Source organism: Eleutherodactylus coqui, chromosome 4 (assembly GCF_035609145.1).
Source record: "Eleutherodactylus coqui strain aEleCoq1 chromosome 4, aEleCoq1.hap1, whole genome shotgun sequence".
In the NCBI taxonomy this organism is placed as follows: domain Eukaryota; kingdom Metazoa; phylum Chordata; class Amphibia; order Anura; family Eleutherodactylidae; genus Eleutherodactylus; species Eleutherodactylus coqui.
The window spans coordinates 106,968,438-106,978,036 of NC_089840.1; positions in this window are offsets into that span (position 1 = coordinate 106,968,438).

The window sequence follows — 9,599 nt, forward strand, 5'->3', positions numbered from 1 at the left end:
TGGTCTTCAGGCACCCCCTGCAGTGAGGAGGATATTGAATGGAGTGATGGCCGTGCATGCATAGTGCCGCTCCATTCATTCCTATGGATAGATGATAAAAGTTGATTGTGGTAAAACCCCTTTAAGAACCTGATTCTTTTGTCCCCCCCTTGAGATAAACTACTGCCAAAGTTGTGTGCCCATGGTTTACCCACCTCTGCCCATTGAAGACACAGGAACGCTCGGCTGAATGCAGCAGTCATGTGTATGGGGGAGTCAGGAGATATATATTGAAGGTATATGGACAACTTTACATGTTCTCTATTTGCATCATGGCTGGACATGAGTATTTCCCTCTCCCTACAATAGAAGCCATCTGGCAGGAGCAAACGGCAGATACAGGACTCCTGTTTTTAGGATTGTGTGGTCCCATCATTTAGACGCATACTGATCAAACATTTATGGCAGATCCCATTGATATGCCATAAACTCCTTTTAATAGTGCTGATGATGCCCCGCTACATAAAATAAAACCTCTAGAGCTTGATTATTAAAAATGCTACCATCTGTCATCTGAAGACATAGTTCAGTAAAGCACAGACTATGCAGATAGATGTTTGCCCGCTCCCTTGTCCGGTTCGGCACTCTGCTGTCCTGCGTACACACATCTGTCACACATACTGTGTGACATAAAGGCCGGCTTCATACGGATGTATTTGCACACAGAGAATAGAACCCATTGGGTTCACATTTCTGTATTTTATGTGCAGACTTCGGATGTGCAAAAAAAGAAATAGAACCTGTTATATTTTTTCTGCATATTTGTTCACAAAAGGTCCCCATAGAAGTCAATGGGGGGTACGCAAATGCGTGCGGATTACGTGAAACATGCGTAATTCCGCTGGGAGAAGAACACATCTGGAACTTATTAAGACTAATTAGCCATTTCAACGGATGCGTCTTTTTTGCTGCATGCAAAGAACATCCCTTGCGGGTGCAAAATGTACAGTAAGATACGCCGATGTGTGCACGAAAACCATTGATCGTTCTGCATAAACGCTACGCTAATGAGTATGCAAATACACATACACACTTGTAAAGCAGGCTAAAACTGTGTATTCACACAGGACAGCAATCAGATGGAAGAATGGAGTCTGAGGCCTTGGGGAAAGCTGTTGAGACTGTCCCAATAGGATTCTTTGGGTCCTGGGTGTTGTGGGCCTGAATTCCATCCATACAGAACAGGTCAGCGTCAATTTTCATTGCATCGTAAACATTTTTGTCATCATTGCACACACAAGACATATCATCAAATAGACCTTCTGGATTATTGTTCACTCAGCTCAATAGATTCCAGCAACAAGTGATGGTCTCCAAAGTTGGGTCCAAGTGGCTTTCTGTTTGATATTTTGCCAATCTGACCCTGCACGCTGCCCCTAGCCCACCAAATGCCTACTAGTGCCCCGGACAGTCTCCAGAGATCTGCTCTGCACATATCATGCAATATGATCAATATTTCTTGCTTATTGCATGACAATGAACATAAGTCTGTGTTGTAACAATGCGCACAGCAACTAGTCTACAAGACAAAGACTATGCTGCAAGGACGCTTTTAACATCCATGAGTTGGAAAAGCACTAGATACATAAATAATTTAGTTTTTCGCATTTAACTGTCAAGTTGTTAAAAATTCTATCCAGTCATTCCTTTCCTTTTACAATATGGCTGCCAGCATACCACCAACAAACTCTATCTTCATATGAAGTTACATTTGCAAGAAAAACAAAGTGAACCCTTTGAGATTACCTAGATTTCTTCATTGATTAGTAACAAAATGTGCTCTGATCATTATCCAAGTCAGAATCATAGACAAACACAATGTAACTAAACTAATAACTCACAGACATCCAATTGAGTAAACATCCACAGGGCAGGGAGAAAAAGCAAAAGTAAGTGAACCCTTAAATTTAATAACTCGTAGACTCCAATATAGCAGCAATCGCCTCCAGCAAGCGTTTTATGTAGCTGCAAATAGGATTTGCACAGTGTTGAAGTGAAATTTTGAACAGTCCCTCTCTTCAAATGTGTTCAGTTCATCAATATTTCTGGGATGCCTTGTGTGCACAGCCCTCTTCAAGTTATGGTACAGCATCTCGACAGGGTTAAAATCAAGACTCTGACTCGGCCATTCCAAAACACAAATCTTCTCTTTCAGCAATTCTTTAGTTGATTTGCGTGTATGCTTTGGGTCATTGTCTTGTTGCATCACTCAACATCTCTTCAGCTTGAGGTCCTGCACTGCTGCCCTTACAAACATGAATGACCGAACCACTTCTCTGACTACCTGATGCACATTGTGCATTTTTATGCATCAGTAGTCAAAGACACTGCATGTTGCTCCTACTGGCCAGTGCTGCTCACGTGGACAGCACTGGTCAATCAAAGCAGGTGTAATGTCTTAGACTAATGATGCATTCTAATGCCCAGTGTACATTAGGTAGTCAGAGAAGTGGTTTGGTCATCTTTGTTTGTCCAGGATCGGAGGGTCGATTTAATGCTCACATGGTGTCCAGACCCTGAGGCAACAAAGCAGCCCCAAAATATGATGCTTCTTCCACCATGCTTGACTGTGGGGATGAGGTTTTGGTGTTGTTGTGCAGTTTTCTTTTTCCTCCAAATATATTTGTGCTAAAAAGCTTCACTGTTATCTAATTTGTGCAGAGAACATTTTCCCAAAAGTATTGTGGAAACTTCCAGGTGATCTCGGAGACACTTGAAGAGGCCGCAATGTTTTCATTGAATAGCAGCGGCTTCCTTCCGTGGTATCCTTCTATGAATACCTTTCTTCTTCAGTGTTCTGCTAATAATGGACACAGTTTTTGCAGTTTGGGGAGCCTCCTGCGGGTATTCTGGTTGTTACTTTGGGGTTCTTTGCCACCTTTATTCTTCTGTTGAGTAGGTTTTTCTTCATTTCTGGCATCTGATGCAGACAGAATAGTGTAGTTGACTCAGAAGAGGCCATATCTAATTGGTAGAGGTCCGACTGTTGGGGCCCCAGCTGATCAGCTGTCTGAAGGGGTTTCGTTGCTCATACAAATGTTATGGCCTCTTTAATATTTACATGTGTCCTAAGAGCTGCTGTTACTCAGAACCGTGTACTATTAGTAGCGACTTTTCTGAGTATTAGGGCATTGTTCCATTCAGCTAAGTCTTCCCACATGGCAATAATTCCCTCATTGTTCCCATCACAGAATAATGACTTCTTTGTGCATCAAGTAATAGTGCCCCTATTTGTGAGCTAAACCTCTGTGCATCCTTGCCTAAGAAATAACAGTGTCCCACCTGAGTGTCCTCCCCCCTCCCATCGAAATAGTAGCCCCTCTGTGCACCATATCTTCCCAGGAGTAAAAGTGGTTCCCAGTCTACCTTAGCATCATTCATCTTAGCTTCTCATTGCAGTGTGGCACATGGCAGTGAGTGCAGGCTGCATTCTCTTCCTCTGTCTCCTCAACTTCAACCTTTCAGGACACTAGGGGAACCAAAATTGAGGGGACAGGGGCAGAGGATACAGCCTGCACGTGCTGCCGTGTGCCAGTATCGCACTGTGCTAGGGTAGAAGAACATTAAAAGATGCTCCAGTGATTAATTAGTTAAAGTGTCTAGAACAGTAATGGCGAACCTTTTAGAGACCGAGTGCCCAAACTGCAACTCAAAACCCCCTTTTCATTGCAAAGTGTCAACATGTCAGGGGGCGGGGCTTATCACGACATATGATTTTACCTCAGTCGTTCTAAAAAGGACAGGGCTGCTTCAAAATAGACAGCGTGCAGATTTTGGATGCAGAAATGCTGCGGAATTTTCCACAGAAATTTCCATTGAAGACATTCTGCAGCATTTCTGCCATGTGTACGTACTCTGATTGGACCACAGTCGCTAGAGGGGTGCCACAGGGTTCAGTATTAGGCCCCACTCTGTTCAACATATTTATCAATGATCTGATAGAGGGGCTGCACAGCAAAATATCAATATTTGCAGATGACACAAAATTATACAATATAATTAATGCAACGGAAGACAATGTGCAGCTACAAACGGACCCGGATAAGCTGGGGGCTTGGGCAAAAAAATGGCAAATGAAGTTCAATGTTGAAAAACGTAAGGTTATGCACATGGGCAGGAGAAACGGATGTCACCAATATTCACTTAATGGGGTACCACTAGGGAAAAGTGATATGGAAAAGGATCTGGGGGTATTAGTGGATAGTAGACTAAACTGGAGTAACCAATGCCAGTCAGCTGCTGCAAAGGCAAATAAAGTCTTGGGGTGCATTAAAAGAGGTATAGGGGCGAAGGACGAGAACATTATCCTTCCATTATACAAGGCACTTGTCAGGCCTCACATGGAATACTGCGTACAGTTCTGGTCACCGGTGGTCAGGAAAGATGTTACAGTGCCGGAGGGGGTTCAAAGAAGGGCAACTAAACTAATACATGGAATGAAGGGACTGGAATACCCTGAGAGGCTATCAAAATTGGGACTATTTACTCTAGAAAAAAGACGGCTAAGGGGTGATCAAATAACAATGTATAAATACATGAGGGGACAATACAAGGATCTCTCCCAAGATCTGTTTACACCCAGGACCACGACGGTAACAAGAGGACATCCGCTACGATTAGAGGAAAGTAGGTTTCATCACCAACATAGAGGGGGATTCTTTACTGTAAGAGCAATTAGACTGTGGAACTCTCTACCGGAGGAAGTGGCGATGGCAAAATCCATAGAGGAGTTTAAAAGGGGACTTGATGTCTTTCTGGAGAGGAAGGATATTATAGGTTATAAATCTTAGGTTAATTGTCAATCCAGGTATACAGGCAGGTAGGAACTATTAGGGGTTGATCCAGGGAACAGTCTGATTGTTATTAGGGAGTCGGGAAGGAATTTTTTCCCCAAAAGGGCTAATTGGCTTCTGCCCTTGGGGTTTTTTGCCTTCCTCTGGATCAACGCAGGAGGATAGGCAGGCTGGACTAGATGGACATTGTCTTCATTCAGCCTTACATACTATGTTACTATGTGTAAACAAACCCCTGAGGTAATAGTGACATCCCACAGCGGCCCGATTAGTAATAGTTACATCCCAAACCAGCCCCAAGTAGTAATAGTGACATCCCACAGCGTCCCCCTGTAGTAATAGTGACATCCCGCAGCGACCCCCAGTAGTAATAGTAACATCCCACAGCGGCCCAGTAGTAATAGTGACAGCCTACAGCAGCTCCAGTAGTAATAGTGACCCCTCGAGACCCATATGCTTACCCCTTCCTCCTGATGGAAGCGCCGGCTCCTCCTCTGCTTGGCACTGCTGCTGATGCTGATCCCAGGTGCACACTCTGACGTCAGTGTGTGCTGCCGGACGCCTTCTCCCTTGCTCTCATGGAACCAAGTAGGAGACGTCAGGGGAGGGGGAGGAGGATCCCGGCTGCACACTGACGTCACAATGTGCACCAGGATCAGTGCCGCTGAGTGAATACTGACAGGCAAGTTGCGGCCCCCGGCCGGTATTAATTACCATGGTGTATGGCCTCTGGCGGCGCATGCCAGCAGGGAGGGCTCTGCGTGCTGCAGGTTTACCACCACTGGTCTAGAGGGTACTGGCAGGCCCCTTAGGCTTAGGGGCCTGGTTTCACTTGTGACCACTGCGACCTCTAAAGTTACACTACTGATCGGCAGGGTCCTGAGAGTTTGAGCCCCACTGATCAAAAGCTGATGGTCTATCCTACATCAATTAAAAAAAACTGCTTTAAATCTTGTAAAATTTCACTTATCCAAAAGACACCACTCAGATGTCCTCTGTTGTCCCTCACTATGCTGCTGCCAGGTCTAGTGCATGTGGAGGCCCAAAGGTCACATAAGAAGACACCATTATTATAAATGTCACATGGTACTGTACATGGGGGTCCTGTTACAGATTTTGATTGTGACCCACTAGCTTCAAGTCTTACTTCTAGGTGCAGCTGTACTGTCCTTTGTCACAAGGGAGACAATACCATACCTCTATATAGAATTAGAATTATAGGCCGCGTTATAAAACAGCTGAATAGAGATTTAATCATTTGGGTGGAAAGGGCTTTGAAAACACTGCTAGATATAGAACCGTGACCCGTACATGACAGCGCCATTGCTCCGCCGCTATCAGTTCCCTGTTGTGATATACACCATCTTTTTTAATATCTTGGCATGATCTTGGTCACATCCAGTCTGGTCCTCATAAATTTTCAGGTCATTGCCTCCCACCCAGAATATCAGCAAATCCACCTCACACTGCGGTGATCATTCCAGCGATCTGCAAGATGTTACGATGTTTTCATTAGTCCATTTACGACGGCCTAGTACATTTTTACAGCAGGCTGACATGGGCTTTAAACCTAAGCTCTGTAATTTTATAGCGTATGGGAATGGTGGCTGCGCACAGCCGTGTGTTGTCGTACATCTGCAGCTGGGCTGTCAGTGACAGCGCAGGACGCCGGAGACTTTCGGAAGGCACTAAGAATAAATAGTTCTTGATTGTTTGATTAGGCCTTCACAAAGTAAAAACAGCATCTACAGAAAACTGGATCGCTATATAAGGGGGTGGCCCATATGCTAATTAAAACTGCCCCCTTCTTACACATATTAGCGAAATTACTAGGACTGCATAGTGTTACATATTCACCACAGCTCTGCTAATCCGGGTACACAGGCAGAGTCTGAGCAGGCTTTCCTGTTGTTTAGAACTGAGGACAGAAAAGTAAAGTTTACAACTGTGTGGACAGCTGGATCAAAGTTATTATGGATCCATGTGGTTGGAACAATAATATGGCACCCATAGACTGCTTTGAGCCTATTCTGTATTCACACAAAATCCATGAAAAAAATAATTATTTCATATTCGATTATGCCGCACCGTGGAGATTTTCTCCACCATACACATAACACATGAGGTCCCTAGGGGTCCCTGATACGGACCTGTAAGGACTTTGCTGCCATACAGGGTCCATGAACTTTATGCATGAAACCTAAACCTACTTTACTCTATTGGTAACAATTAATTCAATTTATTTATTATTTTATATACATAACAGCTCTCAAAAATCTGCTGGTTAACTTTGCAAACAGCAATTTAGCTTCATTCTACTCTCAATATGCAATTTTCATCACTAATGGCTTCAGAGTCTGTAACAATGTATTAGCTAATAGTGCATATACTGTGATTTTTTTTTCACTTTACCAGAGTTCCCCTTTAAGAGTTTATATGTTCCAATATGCAGATTTGGTGATGTAGTTCTGTCTGTTGTGTTGCACAACAGTGACATCATGTGGTGAGATAGGGTAATACAAAGCAGATTTTCAGATAGTGGTAAATAACTGTTCATCTACGGCGATTGTGCCTGCTTTATGGCGATCGTGCCTATGGCGACCGTGTCTGCTTTGCAGACTTTCAGGTATTGCATTTTTGGCTTTTTCAGTGAATGTTCATCTACAGTTTAGCTTGAGTCATATGTAGTGACAATGTGGTATCAGTGTTAGCAAAGTAAACTCCATAGTTGTGATGAGAGGTGAATCCTGACATTTTGCTTATAATTTGCTTTATAGTATTTTTATGTATTTGCATTACAGTGCGTGCGGCACTTTTTCTTCCATCCGAAAGCCGAGCAGCTGGGTAGAAATGGTGTGAATCCCATTATAGGATGTGTGAATTCCCCTTTACTGCTCCATAAACAGAGCAGGAAAGTAGAATTCCCAGTGCAGATGTGAAACCACCCCAAAGTCAATTACTATCTTATATTTTGGAGAGATCCACACAATGAATATTTACCCTCTTCTTTTGGACTAATTTATAGATGTTTTTGCTTACATAGGCTTCTATGGGGGCTGAAAAAGGAGGGGGGGAGGGGGTTACCTGCATCCAGCACTGCGAAAAGATTACAGCTGGCTCTATTTAAGCTATTTCAGCCATTCTGAGGATTCATGCCAATTGAGGGATTTCTGCACTGCAGCGTATATTTTCGCTAATACACTGTAGCCGCCCATGTTAATGAACAAGAAAACGCGGCTAAAGCTCAGGACTTGATTGCGGCTATTCTTCATTCACGTGATTTTCGGTGGCGATGCAGCCAGCGTGAAGAGCATACACTTGTGTCAATGAGGCCTTACTGAGACACATTAAGGACAATAGGTAATGACATCAGCAATATCTCAAAAACTAGAGCGCCTAGAACGAAGTGGATGGTATTTTCAGAATCAGCGGCACAAAATGGCCAGAATAAGGTCTCAAATTCCAGGCACCACAAAAAAGTGGATCACTAGTTATCACTGTGCACAATAAGCATCATATAATTACAATAAAACAGCACCCCCCCCCTCACCTGTCTTCAATTGCTAATTTTACTACTTGTTTCACACATAATCCAATAGACATTTAGAGCCTCCTGAATATACAACACCCTAATATTTGCTTTCTCCAATTTATGACAAGGTAAGAAGGTAGGTACAACTGAGGAGGGAAGGTGCTCACCTCACCACTAGTCATACTTATTGATCTCCATTAGAGATGAGCGAATGTACTCGTTACGGGCGATTTCGCAATCGAGCATCGCTATTTTCGAGTACCTGACTACTCGGGTGAAAAGATTCGGCAGGCGCCGGGGGTGAGCGGAGGGTGGCAGAGGAAGTGGGGGGGAGAGAGAGAGAGAGCTCCCCCCTGTTCCCCACTGCTACCCCCGCCCCACCACGCCTCCCCCGCCCCCCGAATCTTTGGGGAGGTTTATGGGAGTCTTCATAAGGAGGTTTGTAGCAGCCATTTATCATGAGCCCTTCAGAACCTGTACAAGAAATATCTCACTGCACATGATCACATAGCCTCCAGAGAAACTTTTAGGAAAGCCATATTGTATTGACTGATTTGAACATTACACACAATCAGACGTATGGCGCTGTATAAGTATGTTGTGGTGTATGTCACACATATGATGCGACTGTAAAAAATGAAAGGGCCCTCTTCCATTTTCCTATACAGTTGAAAAAAAAGTTTGCTGACTAATGCAATCCCAAAAGAGGCCAAAAGGATGCACTTTGGCCTTTGCCAGGTGAGTGGAGTATGGACTCATAAGTGCTTCTTCAAATGTGAGCTCAAATAAAATCCCGATCATCAGCATTATCATATGGTGCCAAGTTGCATCATTTATTAAATGTATACTAATTAATTTAAACTTAAAATGAATTTACATTTAACAGTTAAAATTCTCTAATGCAGCATTACTAGATAATAATAGGAACGGGATGATGAATGTTCTGGAGTATATAGAGTAACTCTGGAGCATTGCAGTGGCAGATAATATAAAGCGAACACTAGCACATCACTTGCAGTGTACTAGTATAAATAAGACCTATCAATATACTGGAATGTAATCTGTTGATACAGTAGGTGACCCAATAAATAATTCTTAAAACAATCCAGTAAGTATTATTTGGAGACATTGCTGCTCTCCCTTCTGTTATGGGAGGGGAGTCTGAAAAGTTTGATACAATTTCTTTAAATGGTTAAAAATAACAAATATAAAAATCACAGAGGTGAGGGAAAAAA